We start from the raw sequence: 20,765 nt of genomic DNA on the forward strand, positions 1-20,765 counted from the left end.
ACACACACTGCTTTTAGGAAAAAGACTGGAAGTGGGAGGTAAAATAACAGATGTCTGTATGCTAATGATTACAGAGAGGAAATAAAAAACCCAACTTTACTTAGGGGCGAGATTAAAATCATTGAGGCAATAACAGAATGCAGCAGGAAGTCGACTAGTATGATAAACAGTGATCTCAAAAGATACACCACTTAGGTCTAACTGTGTCTAACGCAGTAGAAGATTCTGCTTATTCTTGACAATTTTCGTTCCAATGATGTCATCACACTATCTATTGGTTTTAAGTAGTTAATTCCTTGTAGTTCAGGATCCTGTACACCATAACACAATCAATTTGGATTCTGTTAATATAGTATCTGAAAATGGAAGAATTGGTAAATTTGACTTCTGCTGGTCACTGATGCACTGAGCAGAATGTATGTTTTACCTGTTTTTAATCTTGATTAATCCAGGCTTCTTCTACTGGGGTGAAATACACCAGCTCTTAGAGTAAATCTGGTTTCTTATTACTACAGAAGAATAGTATGTTATTTATTTGCACATGTAATGGTAATGTAGCAGGTAATATGTTCATGATCTCGTTTAGGTTTTAATTCTCACATCAAAATTTCAACTAAATCATGATATGTCATTTCTGCTTTTACATCTGAGAAAACCAAGATACAAAGAAGTTAAGTAATTAGCTCAAAATCATACATTTTATAGGTGGTACATCTCGAATATGCTCTTCAGTCTCCCTGGTTCCAAACTGTGCATTTTCTAATCATCCATACTGACCTAAGGAAGAGCGAGTGAGAGCTGACAGAAGAGAGAACTGTTCTGAATGTGACAGTCAACATTCAACCACTTAGGACAGCATAAGGCTAAAGAAGGCAGGCCACAGGCCACATAAAACGAATCCCCTTTGTAGAATGCATGCTAGGGACTTAAGGGCAAGGATTATTTTGTGTGTGTTCCCACCTCCACCCCCACAGAGTACACAACTTAGTGATTTTTCACCAAAAGCATTCTGATGAATGTGCACTGATCAAACATCAGTGTCAGTAAATGTGCGGAGCCTGGGGAGAATAGACTAACCCTTGGATTGGGAGTGTGTACAAAATTCTACAGTGGCTTTAGAATATCTAGAAATAAAGGTCCTACGGATAGCCATGTGATTTAAAATAAAAAAAGAGCAACTAGGGGAATTTGTCTTGAATCTGCACTTCTCTGAAAAGAACACTGTTTGTGTTTAATGTGTGTTGTTTTGGAGTCACTTAGGGGCTGATGGATATCACAAAGAGCTAAAATGCTTCACAGCCCACATCCTACTCCAGTGACTTAAAAGGAAGAACACTGGGGAGAATCACAGGATATGAGGGGTGGGGAGGACAGCTGCAGGGTAACTTGGAGATGGCTTGTCAGATTAGCAATAATAGGTTTGGACTGATTTTGCAAGAAGGATAAAGTGGGTATTGGGAGAGAAATGGACAAGGCCTGAGAAGGCCTGCACATACAACTGGCATTATCTTCAGGGATGGCGTGAAGGAGGAAGCAGCAATGGCCATGGTTGGTTGGCAGTGAGAAATGAACCTCTTGAAGGTGGTCTGAGTTTCTGAGCCTGAGCAGGACTAGAGTAGAAACAGATGGCCACCTGTGCGGTGTGCAGAAATCCAAGTAGCACTGAGGCCAAGAAGCAACCAAAGGGAATCTTGGCAAAGCGTAAGTCAGTCGTGAGGGGATAAAGCAATACCTGAGGGAAATATGTTGTTTTAGTGTTCTAAATGGGGCTGAGGCAGAAGGGACTCAAAATCATTTTTTCTCTTCTTCATGCCTCATTTTCTTTACAAAATCTATCCTCTAGCCCCATAAGCATTTTAAAAAATTAATCAATAAAAATATGTTGAGTTTTCTGTGGCCTTGGTGTCTCCCAGAGATTAAGCTTATTTTCTGTGGGTTTAAAAGAAAAAACAAAAAGCTTATTTTATCAAAGTTTTGGAGCAGAGTTAACAAACTGGAGGTGCTAGGCTCTGCAAGCTTCTTCTCATCTGCATGCCAGCGCTGCTTACTGTTACAGGAATGCAGCTTTCCACCTTCCTCAGGAAGTACTGTATTCCTGCTGACAGCAGGGTTAATGGCTGTGCTCAGAAGAAAGTCAACTGTCACAAAAAGTTTACTTCCTATAGTTGTCTTCCCTTTCTTTCTGCCATGTAAGCTTTTTTTTTTTCCCTTTTCTGGATTAAATGGTGTGTGGTTCAGGATTCTTCATGGCAGACCACAGAACCTGCTAGAGTAAGCAGAATGGGATGAACTAAAGGGTGTAGGTAGTTCACATAATGTTTGGAAGACTGAGGAAAGGACCCTGGCCTCCATACTCACACTGAGTAATGGACCACAGAGATTCTGCCACTTCTGCCACACCAGAAGCCACCACTGTAACTGCCAACACTAGAACCATGTGGCTTTTGCTCTTATTTTTAAAAGCATTTGTTTGTTAATTTATGATAATTACTCTGAGAGGTATGTAGCTTATATTCTTGCTGTCTTGCCGAACAACAACCCTAGTGACTGTAGTTATTGTTCACTAGAGAATTTCTATGGAATGGGAAGAAATCTCACATTTAGAGGTCTGAAGAGACATTACGAAATCATTTTGAATCTCCTGGCTTAATGTAGCCACGTGGATACATAAATCTGGCATTTTTGGCATGTGGACATGCTCTGTGACTATCACATCTTCTTATCTGCGTTACAAACTCATTTAGCACACAGCTCACAAACAAACTAAATCAAAGTAACTGGTATGTGCATTAAGGTTCATGGATTATGAAGTGGCCTGGACAGTCTGACTGGAGCAAGAAGCAAGGGAGGCTGTGGGCTCTGTGGTACCAGCCATGGACTCTGCTCATACCCTCAAACCTGCAGCTGCCTTGGGCATCTCAGAACCCGCGTGCACCACCTGCACAGACCTTCTGGAGTCTGTGACTCAAGGTCAGAAGCTATTGTCTTAGAAAGGTGTTAGAAGTCAACATGTCAGTTTTATGCCATAAAAATACTGAAACAAGGATTAAAATGATCCTTAGAAAAGGACTAAGACCCATTCCTTTTCAAGGGAGAATAAGACTTATTTTTAGAATTAGTTATTGCTTAATATAGTAAAATCCCGGAGTTAAGATGGCAAAGGAATAGGGGACCCCTTTTTCAGCTGGTCCCCTGAGTCGAGCTGGATGTCTACCAGACCATTCTGAACATCCACAGAATCAGCCTGAGACGCAGGAAGATACATCGGGATCTCTACAAATGAACATCTCCAGCACTGAGTATTGAGGTACGAAGCGGGGAGCCGTGACACCGCGCACAGATATTGGAAGACAAACTAAAGGGAGAGGGAGCTGACGCAGTTGGGCACCGGGAAGCGGTAGCCACCTGCACGGGGGAGCGGGCAGACTCACGGACCGGCACCCGCGAGAGAAAAGACTGGGACCGTGAGCGGGGAGCGAGCACGCGACCAGACTGAAACGGAGCTCCGGTGCGCTCACTGGAACCACACTGAGACCGGGAGCTCCGGGAGCGCGCAGGGGCGGCTGGCGGCATTAGAAACACAAAGGACAGAGACGAGCCGGCCCTGGAAGTGAGGGCTGGGACGCCGGGTGTGGGGCGCACATCCCGGGATGCTGCAGGGTTGAGCAGCACCAACAGTAACAGAGTTAAAGTGGCCAGAACATCAGTGGAGAACGGTCCGCGATCCCTCTGTTCTGAGACAGAGGCTGAAATCCGGCCGCTGCTGCTCTGACTCTCAGAAGAGGCACAGCAAACCGCCAGGGAAAGCCGCCAGAGAACAAAAGCCTGGAAATACCGGCTCACAGTGTACCCATCCCCATCCCCCCTCGCAGGTGACACGGAGACTCTACCCAAACAGGGTTGCCTGAGTATCTGCGTGGCAGGCCCCTCCCCCAGAAGGAAGTCTGAAAAATCAAGAAGCCCACATCCGTAAGATCCCTATAAAACAAGGGGCGCACGGCCTGGTCCCGGTCAATAATTTGGGCTCTGGACAACCCCACAACCTCTCCTCATCAGAATGACGGGAAGGAGAAATCCCCCCAACAAAGAAAAGACAATGAGTCTGTGGCCTCTGCCACAGAACTAATGGATATGGAGATAACCAAATTATCAGAAATGGAATTCAGAGTAACAATGGTCAAGATGATGTGTAGACTTGAAAAAAGTATTAACGAAAATGTTAATGAGAATATAGAATCTCTAAGGATGGAAATGAGAGCAAATCCGGCAGAAATTAAAAATTCTATGAGCCAAATGCAGTCAAAACTAGAGGCTCTGATGGCCAGGGTGAATGAGGCAGAAGAATGTATCAGCAAATTGGAGGATGGGTTAGTAGAAGAGAAAGCTAAAATAGAATCTGGGCTCAAAAAAATCCATTCTCAAGAATGTAGGTTACGGGAGATTACTGACTCAATGAAACGATCCAATGTCAGAATCATCGGCATCCCTGAGGGGGTGGAGAAAAATACAGGTCTAGAAGAGATATTTGAACAAATTGTAGCTGAAAACTTCCCTAATCTAGCCAGGGAAACAAACATTCGTGTCCAAGAGGCAGAGAGGACCCCTCCCAAGCTCAACCACGACAAACCTATGCCACATCACGTCATAGTACATTTCACAAATATTAGATCCAAGGATGCAGTATTGAAAGCGACCAGGGCAAAGAAATTTCTCACATACCAAGGCAAAGGTATCAGAAATACGTCAGACCTGTCTACACAGACCTGGAATGAGAGAAAGGGTTGGGGGGGGGCATTTTTTAAGCTCTTTCAGAGAAAAACATGCAGCCAAGGATCCTCTATCCAGCAAGGCTGTCATTCAGAATTGATGGAGAAATAAAGACATTCCAGAATCGCCAGTCATTGACCAATTTCATAACCACGAAACCAGCCCTACAGGAGATATTAAGGGGGGTTCTATAAAAGTAAAAAGGCCCCAAGAGTGATACAGACAGAAAGTCACAATCGATAGAAACAAAGACTTTACTGGCAACATGGCATCATTAAAATCATATCTCTCAATAATCAGTCTCAATGTAAATGGCCTAAATGCTCCCATAAAACACCACAGGGTTGCAGATTGGATAAAATGACATGACCTATCCAACTTCTATCTACAAGAGACTCATTTGAACCTAAAGATACATTCCAACTGAAATTAAAGGGATGGAATATCATCTTTCACGCCAATGGACCTCAAAAGAAAGCTGCGGTAGCAATTCTCATATCAGACAGATTGGATTTTAAACTAAGACTATAGTTAGAGACACAGAAGGGCACTATATTATTCTTAAAGGATGTATCCAACAAGTGGATATGACAATTATAAATATATATGCCCCTAACAGGGGAGCAGCAAGATACACAAGCCAACTCTTAACCACAATAAAGAGACATATAGATAAAAATACGTTAATAGTAAGGGACCTCAACATTCCACTATCAGCAATAGACAGAGTACCAGAGCAGAAAACCAACATAGAAACAAGAGCTTTGAATGCCATACTCGACGAGTTGGACCTCATAGATATATATAGAACACTACACCCCAGAACCAAAGAATACTCATTCTATTCTAATGCCCATGGAACATTCTCAAGAACAGACCATGTTCTGGGTCACAAAACAGGTCTCAACCGATACCAAAAGACTGAAATTATTCCCTGCACATTCTTAGACCACAATACTTTGAAATTGGAACTCAACCACAAGGAAAAATTTGGAAGAAACTCAAACACTTGGAGACTAAGAACCTTCCTGCTCGGGAATGATTTGATAAACAGGAAATAAAAAATCAATTTAAAGAATTTATGGGGACCAAAGAGAATGAAAACACAACGGCCCAAAACCTAATGGATACTGCAAAGGCAGTCCTAAGGGGGAAATACATAGCCATCCAAGCCTCACTCAAAAGAATAGAAAAATCTAAAATGCAGTTTTTATATTCTCACCTCAAGAAGCTGGAACAGCAACAGAGGGACAGGCCTAATTCATGCACGAGGAAGCAGTTGACCAAGATTAGAGCAGAAATCAATGAATTAGAAACCAGGAGTACAGTAGAGCAGATCAACAGAACTAGAAGCTGGTTCTTTGAGAGAATCAATAAAATTGACAGACCACTGGCAAAACTTATCCAAAAGAATAGAGAAAGGACCCAAATTAATAAAATTATTAATGAAAAAGGAGAGGTCACAACCAACAGCAATGACATTGGAAGGATTATTAGAAGCTTTTATCAACAGCTTTATGACAATAAACTAAGCAATCTGGAAGAGATGGAGGCCTTCCTGGAAACCTATAAACTACCAAGACTGAAACAGGAAGAAACTGATTTTTTAAACAGGCCGATTAATTACGAAGAGATTGAAACAGTGATAAACAACCTTCCAAATAACAAAACTCCAGGCCCAGATGGTTTTCCTGGGGAATTCTACCAAACATTCAAAGAAGAAATAATACCTATTCTCCTAAAGCTATTTCAAAAAATAGAAACAGAAGGAAAGCTACCAAACTCATTCTATGAGGCCAATATTACCTTGATCCCCAAACCAGGCAAAGACCCCAACAAAAAGGAGAATTACAGACCGATTTCCCTAATGAATATGGACGCCAAAATCCTCAACAAGATCCTTGCTAATAGAATCCAACAGTACATTAAAAGGATTATCCATCATGACCAAGTGGGATTCATCCCTGGGATGCACGGGTGCTTCAACATTCGCAAATTGATCAGTGTCTTAGATTTTATCCAGAAGGAAAAAGCCAAAAATCATATGATTCTCTCAAAAGATGCAGAAAAAGCATTTGACAAAATACAGCATCCTTTCCTGATTAAAACCCTTCAGAGTGTAGGGATAGAGGGTACATTCCTCAATCTCATAAAAACCATCTATGAAAAGCCTACAGAAAATATCATTCTCAATGGGGAAAAGCTGGAAGCCTTTCCCTTAAGATCAGGAACACGACAAGGATGTCCACTCTCACCACTATTATTCAACATAGTACTAGAAGTCCTTGCAACAGCAATCAGACAACAAAAAGGGATAAAAGGTATCCAAATCGGCAAAGAAGTCAAACTGTCTCTCTTCGCAGATGACATGGTACTCTATATGGAAAACCCAAAAGAATCCACTCCCAAACTATTAGAAGTTATAGAGGAATTCAGTAATGTGGCGGGATACAAAATCAATGCTCAGAAATCAGTTGCATTTCTATACACGAATAATGAGACTGAAGAAAGAGAAATTAGGGAATCCATCCCATTTACAATAGCACCAAAAACCATATATTACCTTGGAATTAACTTAACCAGAGACGTAAAGGACTATATTCTAGAAACTACAAATCACTCTTGAGAGACATTGAAGAAGACACAAAAAGATGGAAAAATATTCCATGCTCATGGTTCGGAAGAATTGACATAGTTAAAATGTCCATGCTACCCAGAGCAAGCTACACTTTCAATGCTATCCCGATCAAAATACCGATGACATTTTTTCAACAAACTGGAACAAATAGTCCTTAAATTTGTACGGAATCAGAAGAGGCCCCGGGTCACCAAGGAATTGTTGAAAAGGAAAAACAAAGCTGGGGACATCACAATGCTGGATTTCAAGTTGTACTGGAAAGCTGGGATCACAAAGACGGCATGGTACTGGCACAAAAACAGACACATAGACCAATGGAACAGAACAGAGAACCCAGAAATGGACCCTCGGCTCTTTGGGCAACTAATCTCTGATAAAGCAGGAAAAAACATCCAGTGGAAAAAAGACAGTCTCTTCAATAAATGGTGCTGGGAAAATTGGACAGCTACATGCAAAAGAATGAAACTTGACCACTCTCTCACACCATACACAAAGATAAACTCCAAATGGATGAAAGACCTCGATGTGAGAGAGGAATCCATCAAAATCCTAGAGGAGAGCATAGGCAGCAACCTCTATGACATCGGCCACAGGAACCTTTTTCATGACACATCTCCAAAGGCAAGAGAAACAAAAGATAAAATGAGCTTGTGGGGCTTCATCAAGATAAAAAGCTTCTGCACAGCCAAGGAAACAGTCAAAAACACTAAGAGGCAGCCCACGGAATGGGAGAAGATATTTGCAAATGACACTACAGATAAAAGACTGGTATCCAAGATCTACAAAGAACTTCTCAAACTCAATACACGAGAAACAAATAAATCATAAAATGGGCAGAAGATATGAACAGACACTTTTCCAATGATGACATACAAATGGCTAAAAGACACATGAAAAAATGTTCAACATCATTAGCCATCAGGGAAATTCAAATCAAAACCACACTAAGATACCACCTTACGCCAGTGAGAATGGCAAAAATTGACAAGGCAAGAAACAACAATTGCTGGAGAGGATGTGGAGAAAGGGGATCCCTCCTACATTGTTGGTGGGAATGCAAGTTGGTACAGACACTCTGGAAAACAGTGTGGAGGTCCCTTAAAAAGTTAAAAATTGAGCTACCCTATGACCCAGTCATTGCACTACTGGGTATTTACCCCAAAGATACAGATGTAGTGAAGAGAAGGGCCATATGCACCCCAATGTTCATAGCAGCAATGTCCACAATAGCTAAATTGTGGAAGGAGCCGAGATGCCCTTCAACAGATGACTGGATTAAGAAGTTGTGGTCCATATATACAATGGAATATTACTCAGCTATCAGAAAGAACGAGTTCTCAACATTTGCTGCAACATGGATGGCACTGGAGGAGATAATGCTAAGTGAAATAAGTCAAGCAGAGAAAGACAATTATCATATGATTTCTCTCATCTTTGGAACATAAGAAGTAGGACGATCGGTAGGGGAAGAAAGGGATAAAGAAAGGGGGGATAATCAGAAGGGGGAATGCAGCATGAGAGATTATGGACTCTGAGAAACAAACTGAGGGCTTCAAAGGAGAGGGGGGTGGGGGAATGGGATAGACTGGTGATGGGTAGTAAGGAGGGCACGTATTGCATGGTACACTGGGTATTATATAGAACTAATGAATCATCGAACTTTACATCAAAAACCAGGGATGTACTGTATGGTGACTAACATAATTAAAAAAACCTGAAAATAATATATAGTAAAATCCCTTTTTGAGAGATAAAAGTCAAAAGAATTAATATAAATTCAGAAGAAAAAGCAACTGTATGAAACTTAATCCTAAAGATATTATTTGTTTCAGACAACCTCAGTATCGTTAGGCTAAAAGAACAATGACCTGTCCTAGACAAACGCACTGATAAAACTTTGGTTTAAATAAAATAGAAACTAGGGGCACCTGGGTGGCTCAGTCGGTTAAGCATCCAACTCTTGGTTTTGGCTCAGGTCATGATCTAATGGGTCGTGAGATCGAGCCCCACATTAGGCTCCAATTGCAGAGGGGAGTCTGAAGATTCTCCCCCTCTGCCCCTCCCCATGCACGTATGGGCACTATCATATATATATATGGGAAGCAGACTTGGGCCACCCTCTCTCTAGGTGGGACAGCCTCCTGGAACGGCCTGGAAGTCCACAGCTGCCTTTGTTACAACAGCGACAGATGTCAGCAGTGCCTTCTACGGGGAACCATCTCTTGGTGGACTTGATGAAGGAACAGGCTTTGTTTAGCTGGTCCGGGACTCGGTCAGCCGGGGTGACCTTCAGATGGCAGGTGATATATATATATATATAATTTTTAAAAATGGAGTCTATATTTAAGCAATCATAAATTTACAGAGGGCTTCTTAAGGACTCAGAACACTTGGGTCTATTTCTTTAAGAAACTTTACCTCTGGAGGGAAATAAGATTAACGTACATGAAACTACTAGCAACAAAAGACTGGAAATGAACTGTAGTTCATACAATGAGAGCCAGAGTGATAAGTAACGGGCAAAACTTGACACTACAGGACACATTCAAGTTGAATTAGATTGCAATTTATTGCACTCAGAATCTTAAAGACTAACACGTTATGCTCTTCCCAAAGCAGAGTCATTCAGAGATGACTTAGTGAATATTTAGGTGTTGCCTTCATGGTAAAAATAACTTTCTAAGGTTGAAAAACAAGAGGTAGAAGGGAAAAGAATTCAATCACCTATCACTCTCAATATGACTGCCATCTTTGTAAGGACAGTATCAATTTCTAGAAACCTCATCAAATATGTTTTGCAAGCAGGGACTTTGATCCCAAGTGTCTCTTATTACCCTTTCATAAGTCTCTACTTGATGGAGTGACATCATGGGGATATTTTATACCTCTGAACAAAGATACATGGCCCTTGTTCAAAGATACAAAAGAGGAATGCAGTAGGAATGCGGTTGCTTTTATAGCTTCCAGAGGTTGCTCTTATTCCTTGACTCATGACCCTGCATCCTCCCACCTCTCCTTCTGTTACCCTATCTCCGTTTTTCTAACTCTGACCTTCTGCTTTCTTCTCATAAGAATCCTTGTGATTACACTGATAATCCAGGATAGTCCCCCCACCTCACGGGCCTCAATTTAATTACATCTGCCAATTTCCTTGTGCCATATAAGGTAAGATATTCATGGGCTCCTGGGATTAAATATGGGTATTTTAAGGGGTGCATTATTCAGCCTACCAGAGTAGGCACCACTAATCATTTATGACCTTGGTCTTTCTCTTACTTTGTTTCATACATTAGCAATAATTCTGACTTGAATTTTTCTTTGTGGATATAAGATTATAGATCCATCTTTTCCTTTTACACAGATTTGTAAGTAACTGTGTAATGGCAAACGTTTTCTAGGATATAAACAGGTGAGAGCCATCATATACTTGCAGCTGTGGGAAAATAAAAATGGGAGAGGTGACAATGTTAGCTAAAGCTTGGGAATAGGGTAACTTGAAAATGGTATATTAATTAAATGGTGTTTAATTAATAAAATGCTTGGAGATAATTTGTGAATTTCATTTACTAGACTGCACCTGTCCCTTTTCTGTGAATCATTAAGAGGTGACAGTCCATAGAAATACACAGCTTCTCTTATGGTGAACTGTGTTCACCTGAAGTGACAAGTTACTGAGAGAAGAAAAGACTATCAATAATGGTTTTATATTTTTAAAACAATAATTTCCTCTTAGTCCAGACAGAAGAAACATGCTGTGCAAAATTATACATCATGTAGCAACAGCTGAGAAGTCAACATATATCATTATCAATGCTCTCTCTATAAAAGCCCCCCGAATTACCATATCTAACAATAATTTCTACTTTAATAGAGAGAAAAGGGGACACAGGAAGAAACCAACTTATTCTTAGAAATGGTTGGTTTAACACATAGTGAACAAATTGATGTGTAAATTGGCTTTGATGAATGCTTGTGTTAAATGTGGTTATTTATTATGAGTTCCATTACATAAATTGGTTGCAAAATTGTAACAAATGTTCTTTATTAATCTTACCTTCTCTGTGGCTGCAGAATGACTGAAGGCAATTATCTTTCATGGACTTCAGCATCATTAGTGCTGGTGTGCTGAGGAGGGCAGACAAGTTCTAATAATACACAGACAAGGGAAACATGCGTTTTGTTTGCTTCTCACATGGGGAGATGTTATTTCTCAATACAGTTTCCTTCATCTCCAATTAAATCCTTCAAGGTGTTAGCTTCTGGTATTTTTGCAGTAACAGCAGCTGTAGGTGTAAGAAATATCTTCCATATTATGTTCTTTATGGTATGACATTTGAAATTTAAACAGATGGCATAGATTCTGGTCTTAAGGAATCCGGAGTTTGCCTAAGATGGCACAGGTGCTCTCAGGCCACATTTGGCTACTTGGTAGGAGCTTCAAGCATTTGCTCTATGGTCCAGTGACAGATTGCAGGACTGTCTTACTGTTTTCCTCTTCACCATGGGCTATAAGTAACTTGGAGATAGTAGCTTTCTGGGAAAGGAAAGAAAGTGTTTCTACCAAGAACACTTTTACAGACTAACACCCAAGCAGAATCAAAGAGCTCAAGAGTCATCCCAGTAGATGACCTGGAGCTACCTCTCAGTTATCACGGGCCATTTTGTCAGTTATGGTTTTCAGTTCCCTGCTTTTCATCTTCTTTCCCCGTGAGACTTTTGTTGCCTTCTCAGCTCTCCTCACATCCATTGGCGGCGGTGGGGGGGGGGCCAAAAGGAAAAAAAAAAAGAATTCGTTCTGTTAATTATGTATCTCTAACTGAAGATTGAGGGTGGAGTTAAATGGTGCAGGTGGGAAGGTGCTTATAAATCATGATTACATAAAATAACAAAAATATCTGTGCATATTTGTCATCTGGAGAAATCACAGTCAGATGGTATGCCTGCACTTTTCAATGATGAATATTTATCGAGCACCAGCGATGTGTGAGCCCCTCAGCTGGGTGCTGGGTACTAAAGGTTGGGGGTGGGGGGATGGAGAAAGAGTAAGTCTATTGCACCAGAAACGCTAACCAGAAAACTGGTACTCAAACACATGTCTCATCTTGATGCCAATTGTTAACCACTGATATGAATGCTTATAAAATAAGTTAGAATTAGGTTCAGCAATAAAAGAGAATATCCAACAAATTAAACAGGATACATGTTATTTTTTTTTCCTTTGACTTAGGTGAATATCTGCATAGGTAAAGTGCTGTATGAGGCTCCTTTTATCTTCTAATACTACCAGGTATGGTCTCTTTTCCTAAATTCAATTCATGGTGCAAAATGGTCACATCATTTTCAGATCTCATGTCTGCATTTGAGTCAGCGGAACAAGGAAAAGGAAGGAAAAGGGCATGCTCCCTCCCTCCCCCTTTAAGATTATTTGCTGGAAGTTGCACAACTTCCATGTACATATAATTGGCCAGATCTACGCATAAGAGGGGCCATAAAATAGAGTCTTGACTCCAACTGGTCACATGCCCAGCTAAATATTGTGTGTTCTGGGACTTTCAGTTTCTGCTCAGGATGTAGAATGCTGTAAAGAGCATTGCTTTTGCACTTACAACAATAACAACAGCAGGTGCAGTAAAAACACCAACAATTTGAAAATTCATGACTTTTCTTGAACCCAGCAGAGAAGTTATGATTACCAACTAATCTGAAATCTAAGAAAACACATCCAGCAAGAGTTAGGACATGAGCACTTGCTTACCTGGAAAAGATGTTATACATCACAAGTACGAATTCAACTTAATTCTTTAATGAATTGCTAACAGCCCACTGTGGTCTGGCAAAGGTATAGAGAGCCCCTGGATGATACAAGCACAAGGAGAACTTGTATTCATCGCAGGATTTTTCTGCAAAGGACATGGTATATTCAAACAAGAGGACTAAAAGTATGTCCCTTGTGATGCAGGTCTGGAGAAATAACAGCACTGGGGCGAAAGCACATTCTCCCCTATATATTCTGTGAAAAAATAAAAGGACTTAAGTTGTTAGGGGAGAGAAATAAAACCTGATGCCTTAAGGTACTGATGAAAACCCATTCATGCTGGGGGAAAGGAATAAAACAAAACGTTATACACTTGAAAGAGAGATGAAAGTACCTGCTGGGACCAGACCTGCAGCTGAGAGTGGATAAGATAATGAAGAAAGACATGCCCCCAAGACTCAGAACACAGTATCCGCTTAGGACTGACACTTAAACAAAACAACAGTGGTCTACTCCTTGAAGAGGGGCAAGAGGAAGCATAGAGACCCCTTTTGAGGCATAATGCAAAGGGAAGACACAAAACTGAGCATGGAGCAGATAATGAACAAAAACTATCTTGCAAACCAGTCCACATGTCAAACAGAAAGTAGTCCTGAATGATCTGAAGCCTGTGTTATACTGAGAGTAATCCAAGTGACAGCTCCAAAATCCAGCTGAACTCGTAACAATAACCCAACCACTCCCACCACATGTACAGAGAAACAGACCCAGACAAAACAAAGCCTAGCAAAAGGAGAGATGTGTCCATTTCCAGGTCTCGGAAGTTTTTACCTCAGACTCCTCTGTCCTATACAAGATGGCCGGCTTCATCTTTTAACAAAAAACTATGAGGCATGTAAAGCAAAGAAAAACAAACTTCTGTCGAGAGACAAAGCAATCAACAGAACCAGACTTAGATATGATGCTGATGTTAGAAATATCTGTTTGAGGGTGTCTGGGTGGCTCAGTCAATTAAGCGTCTGCCTCTGACTCAGTTCATGATCCCAGAGTCCTGGGATCCGGCCCCTCATCAGGCTCTCTGCTCAGCAGGGAGCCTGCTTCTCCCTCTCCCTCTGTCTACCACCCTGCCTACTTGTGTTCTCTCTCTGTCAAATAAATAAATAAAATCTTTTTTTTAAATATCTATTTGAGAATTTAAAGTAAATACCATCAATATGGCAAAAGCTCTAGAGGAAAAGGTGAACAACATGAAGGATCAAATAAGTAATTCAGCAGAACACTGAATATAAGATATCTTATATTCAGTCTTATATTCGAATAATGTAAGAAATAAACAGAAATTCTAGATACGAAAAGAAGAGTAACAAAGAATGCATTCAATGGGTTTATCAGAGACGTAATATAGCTGAGTAGAAGAAACAGTGAAGTTGAAGATGAGTCAGTATAAATGACTTAATCTAAAACACAAGGAAAAGGAGAGAGAGGGAGAAAGAGAGGGAGAGAGAAAATGAACACAGAGCATAGGAAATATGTGAACAAACAGCTGTTGAAAATTTTCCAAAATTAATGACATACACAAAATGACAGATCCAAGAAGTACAGGTGAGAGAACACCAAGCAGGATAAATACAAAAACAAACAAACAAGCAGGCAAACAAAGCAAGACACCAATGATATTATATTCAAACTGCTGAAAACCAAAGACATAGAGAAAATCTTGAACGTGACAAGAAATAAAGGATATATTACATACGGAGGGGAAAATATATATACTTATAGGCTTCTCATGAGAAACATTCAAACTGGAAGGAAATGGAGTTACACTTTTTACATGGTGAAAGTAAAAAAATCTTGTCAACTCAGAATTCAATTGTTAAATCATCTTTTTCAAAAGCAAAAAAGAAATAAAGGCTTCCTGAAGCAAAAAATGAACAAATTAATGGCATGAAGATCAACACTAGAAGAAATGTTAAAGGAAGGTCTTTAGGTAGAAGGAATAGGCTACTCAACAACTGAGGTCTGTACAAAGAAATGGACTGGAAATATATTAAATGTAGTTAAAGATCATTTTGTCTTATTTTTTTAATTGGTCATAAAAGAGAAACAAGTGTCCAAGACAAACATAATAACAAAGTATTGTGTGTTTATAGCATATATAAAGGTAAAATACATAACAAAAATAGCACAGAAAATGAAAGATAGGAACTGGGAATATATTGTAAGGACCTTTCACTATTGTGAAATGGTAATAAATTATGGGATGTATATTATAAATTCTAGGGCAACCACTAAAATATTAAAAGGGGTATAAACAATAAGAGAATGATGGTGGTAAAATGGGATAACAAAAATTTTTTAAAAGGTAGGGAAAGAGGGAAAAAGACCAAAGAACAGACAGAACAAATAGAAAACAGCTAGATAGATGATAGTCTTTAATCCACACATCAATAATGCATTAAGGGTAAACTGTCTAAAAACATTAACTAAAAGGCAAAAAAACAAACAAACTGTTACACTGGATTAAAAAAGCAAGTTCTTTTTAAAAAATATTTTATTTATTCATTTGACAGAGAGAGAGCACACAAGCAGGGGGAGTGGCAGACAGAGGAAGAGGGAGAAGCAGGCTCCCCACTGAGCAGGAGCCCAACACAGGGCTGGATCCCAGGACCCTGGGATCATGACCTGAGCTGAAGGCAGACACTCAACTGAGTGAGCCACCCAGGCGTCCCAAAAGAGCAAGTTCTAATTATATGCGATCTGTGGTAAATCACTTTCAGTTACAAAAACATAGACTGGTTAAAAGGAAAAAAGATATTCTATGTAAATACTTATCAAAAGAAAGCTACAGTAGCTATATTAGTATCAGCAGAAAGGAGTGTTAACCAGAATAAAGAGGCATATTACACGGTGATGAAGAAGTCCATTCTTCTTGGATATTTAGGTACCTGGTAACAAATCCAAAATTATATTTGAATACTTCAACATTTCTCTTTCAGCAGTTGATAGAACAAGGAGACAGAAAATCAGTGAAGATGCAGAAGATCTGAAGGACATGATTAACAAACTTCACCTAATCAATATTTCTAGAACCTTCCACCTAATTACAGCAAAATACACATTCCTTTCAATGCACGTGGAACATTCCTCAAAATAGACCATATCCTGCACTATAAAACAGAACTCAGCAAATTTAAATAACTGAAATGTTTTCAGACCATCAGAGAATTAATTAAAAATCATTAAGAGAAAGCTATCTAGAAAAATCATAAGATGAATGGAAATTCAACAACTCAATTCTAAATCTAGATATTTTACTGATAAATAACCATGACAATAGAAATAACAAATACATGTCCATTAAATGCTTATTTGCTAGTCATTTTCCATTATGCATTGTGGTAGATGATAATTATGAACATTTTCAAAAAGAAGAAATGTAGACTCAGAACTTGATCACTGTCTCTTAAATCATCGTTAATATTATTGGAGTCAAATTTAAATTCAGGATCTACCTGGATGTAAACACAGATGGCACAAACACACAGAAAGTCCCCAGTATCCAAGTCTGTGGTAGAACTGGGAACATGGTTACTCCTATTTGGCATCCATTTCAGAAGACCCACACTGCCTTTCATTTCCCAAAGCAGATAAGAATGGATCCTAAGAATTTTCTGCAAATGAACTACCAATTCAAAAACGTTAAACACTCACAGTGGTATTAGAGACAGTATAGAGTATGAAGTCCTGGGAAAAAGAGAATGTAAATTCCTATTGAACCATGATTAATTCATTGTAGTACTAAGCTTATATTTTTAAGAAGTATGCTTTGTTAAAAATAAACTTGCTTGGATATTCTCTTCAACAACAACAACACAAACAAAATAAATAAATATTAGATATTCCATTGTTATTGAAAGAGGGAAAATGAGATATTGAGGGACAACAAGCAGCCTCTTCTAGATACAGACAAACACATTGATAATGTTGACAGAGTACCCCCATGTTAAGTCATCAGAACAGAAGTTTTTAATACAGTTGTTATGAACTGAATGCTGTGTCCTCCAACATTCTTATGTTGAAGGCACCTAATTTGGAGGTTGGCCCTTTGGGAGGTAATGAGGTTTAGATGAGGTCATGAGTGTAGGGCCCCCAGGATGGGATTAATGTCCTTATAAAAAGAAAAGAGACCACAGCAGACCCCGTCCCTCCTTCTTTCTCTCTTCATTACGGGAGGACACAGTGAGAAGGCACCTGTCTGCAAGCCAGAAGTGGGCCCTCACCAGGAACCTCAAGTGGTATCTTTGATCTTGGATTTCTCAGCCTCCAGAAGTGTGAGAAATAGATGTCCAATATAGAAGCCATCCAGTCCACGGTATTTTCCAATGGCAGCCTGAACTGACTAAGATGGCAGTTCATATTGCTAAGTGGGAGGGGGTCAACACCCCAATTTTATTCAGCCCACCAATAATATTTCCTTTTACCAAGATGCTGGACTTCCTAACATTCCTTGTTCCTTCTGCTCATTGACTCATTTTACCAAGATTCTGTCTCTCCAATCTATGTATCCACCCCTCTCCTGTCCCTTAGTACTTGCTGACTCAGTGCTCTTTTGGGACACAAGGGGGTAAGGGGCTAGGAGAGCAAGTTTCAGCAAGCCTGAAACATCAGGCTGCCAACTAATTCAATAATACCACCTGGACAATGATTTCTGCCACCTCTCAGTATCAGGAATTCCTCATATGAAAGAGTCCAAAAGGCTAACTAGTAGAGCAGACACGGGAATGTGAGCTCTTTACCAATTCTCCAGTTGGGCTAATGATGCATATGCCATAGGATCCATATGTGGGAGACACAGGGACATACGTCCAGCTCAGTATACCCTTAAGCATGCAACCTCTGCATGTTTCTTTCATCCATCACAAGCCTTTCCCCACTTAATTTATGACTCTGCCCCTGCCCAAACTCCTGCAAACTCCACCTCAGTAATTCCGATCCTTTCACGATTATAAGTGCAGTGCCATCGGTACACTCTTACCTTGACTTAATCTCTCAATAAATAACATAATAATATAACAATAAATCCCTACATAAATAATCTCTAAATTGACTTAACATCTTGATGATCAACACCTGTTCTTCTGACAAGAACAATTTCATCTAATTCTACTGAATATAGGTTCTATTTTCTCAAGAAAATATAATATTTGCAATATCCTTTAATATGCTTGAGCACAGAATTATAACCTCTTTCCAAAACTTCTAACCAAATTCATTTCATCATTATTTAACCTAAGGTCTGAGCACTCTTCAGCACACTATTTCTTTTCCAATTGATACTGTGTATCATTTCTTTTTTATTTGAGTACTATCTTTCTTTCTTATTAGATGATATGCTCTACTAGGGCATGGAGAGTCACTGTTTTTGTGTGCTCATTTTATCCGTAGCACCTAGCACTTGGGCTATTTGTTGCATGCATGAATGAATGAATGAATGCAGGGTATGAACCACAGAGATATGTTTCCCTCTCTCTCTCTACCTCCCCACCCCCCCGCCACACACACGCATGGGAGCCTCAGAACTTGCTAATGGACACGTATCAGCCTTTTTCCAGCAGCGTTTGACACAGTTATCTCATCATTTTCATCAGATATGCCCATGCTTGTTAGCCTCAGGGCATACTTACAAGCAATGCAGCAAAAAAGGCCATCCCTGCCATGATATTTTATTGCAAAGCAGAGGGAATAAAATAAAGCAGGCATGTAGTTCTACACAGACACAAGCTAACAAACAAACAAAAGGTCTAAACCACTGTGGCATCACTGTGACAGTGGTGTCTCACAGAAACTCCAGTGGCTCTAACTCCTGTCAGAGGCAGTGAATGCCTGTGGTGTGTGTGCTGGAATGGAGAAGAAATTGTGTCCAGTTCTTCGAAACTGTCAACATGCAAATGGCAGATGAATCTTTCTGAAGGTGACCATCGCCAGCGTACAAATTCTCTGCTTTAGTTGGCAGTGTGGCCTTTGTGCTATCCTATAATTCTAACCAAAGAACACTACTACTAAAATATCACATGAATAAAACAGTATATTTTAAGATGAATTCAGAGTCCCGAGGCCAACAGGAGAGATGGAAGTTTGTCTGTGTTATATATAACCGGGTTCTGATATCCACAGTAGGTCTTTGCTTTGGTTTCCTGCGTCTCAGGGGTAAGGCATTCACAGGGAATGTTTCAATGCTGCCTTGGCCACTCCTCGTGACTAACGACGGGGTCCTGTCTACTTCGAAATTTTCCTTAATGGCTAAAAAAAGACATGTTGGGGTGAGAAGAGAGTGCAAGAATGACTAATAGCGTATGATATGTCAGATTCAGTTCAGATTTCCCCATGCAAGAGATCTAATCTGGGGCTGGACTGCAACACTGAGCCAAGGCTGATCCATCCCCAGAGAAGAGTAAAAAAGGGTCACTCTGCAAAGTGTGCAGAACGGAAGACTGGACTCGTCCTCCAAACTGTGGTCATTGAAGAGAATAAAGGAAATCCTTTTGGCCAAATATCTGGTCACTGTCTTCTGTGAGGTAGGGCTCTCTTGCAGCAAGATGATGTTTAAATCCTACAATTTTTATTCTTTGCTTCTGATGTTTAACAGAGATATAACAGTCACGGAATGTAGGAGAGGGAAGTAGCAAGAAAAGCAAGGAAGAGAAGTTGTTTAGACATAAAAAACCCATTTGGCTATAGGAATGGACTTCTTAATGTTCCCAAAATAGGAGATAAGAGTCTGCAGTCTTTCTCCCTCGCAGGATGACTTCTTCTCTGACAGATGAACATACCTACCAGGATTGCCGGTGTTTGGGGTGGAGGGTAGGATTATCATAGCAGATGCTTATGCTGTAGCTGACGGAGACAGGTCTGACCTGCTCTTTACTTCTGTTGGCATTTTATTATGAGTTTCACTGTGGCAACAGAAAGGGTGAATCCGAGCTTCTGAGCGGAGACAGCCAGTGGCCCATTCATTTCTAGTGTCAGTGTTTTCCTGAGCTCCAGTGGGAGCATGGCAATCTTGAAACCTCTCTGATACTGGCATTTAGAAAAGAGCTTGATTCTTGCTCAATTTATAGTACATCTAATCCTTTGAAAGGCTTATTCTAATGCAAGGTCATGCAAAATGTTTGTGCACAATTGATGTTGAATTTTTATACCAGCTGAGCTTCATTTCAGAATTCAATGCATTTGTTAAAACAAACTTTACTTTTATTTCAGCACAAACTTTGCTCCCAGAGTTATCAAGCGTCTGAGGTTTGTTTCAAAAGAGAGTGTTTTCAAGCTCATAATCCTGTGGCCATGGATGTATGAGTTCTTTGCTCAGATACACACCAATTCAGTCTTTGCTGATGTCAGGAAAAACAGAAGCCCAACCTAATTGTATCACAATTTCATAGATGTCTGGAAATTCTCTTTTTAATGTTTCTGACAAGGGTCATTCTCTCCTGCTTCAAGACTTCTTTCATCATCTCCTTAACTCCTCTCTCTTCCATCACGATTAAGTTCCCATGACCATCTGACTCATTTAGTGTGAAACTACCCACCGTAAATCACGACCATCCT

The 20,765-nt window shown here is 40.1% G+C and overlaps 1 long non-coding RNA gene across 1 annotated transcript in view; it reads right to left on the reverse strand.

Annotated features, from left to right (window-relative positions):
• LOC148110024 (uncharacterized) overlaps positions 1-20,765 on the reverse strand; it is a 326,861-nt gene that overhangs the window by 132,105 nt on the left and 173,991 nt on the right. The gene's annotated exons all lie outside the window — the stretch shown is intronic.

This window comes from Ursus americanus, chromosome 5 (genome assembly GCF_024610735.1).
Source record: "Ursus americanus isolate L20-20 chromosome 5, mUrsAme1.1.p, whole genome shotgun sequence".
Classification (NCBI taxonomy): Eukaryota; Metazoa; Chordata; class Mammalia; order Carnivora; family Ursidae; genus Ursus; species Ursus americanus.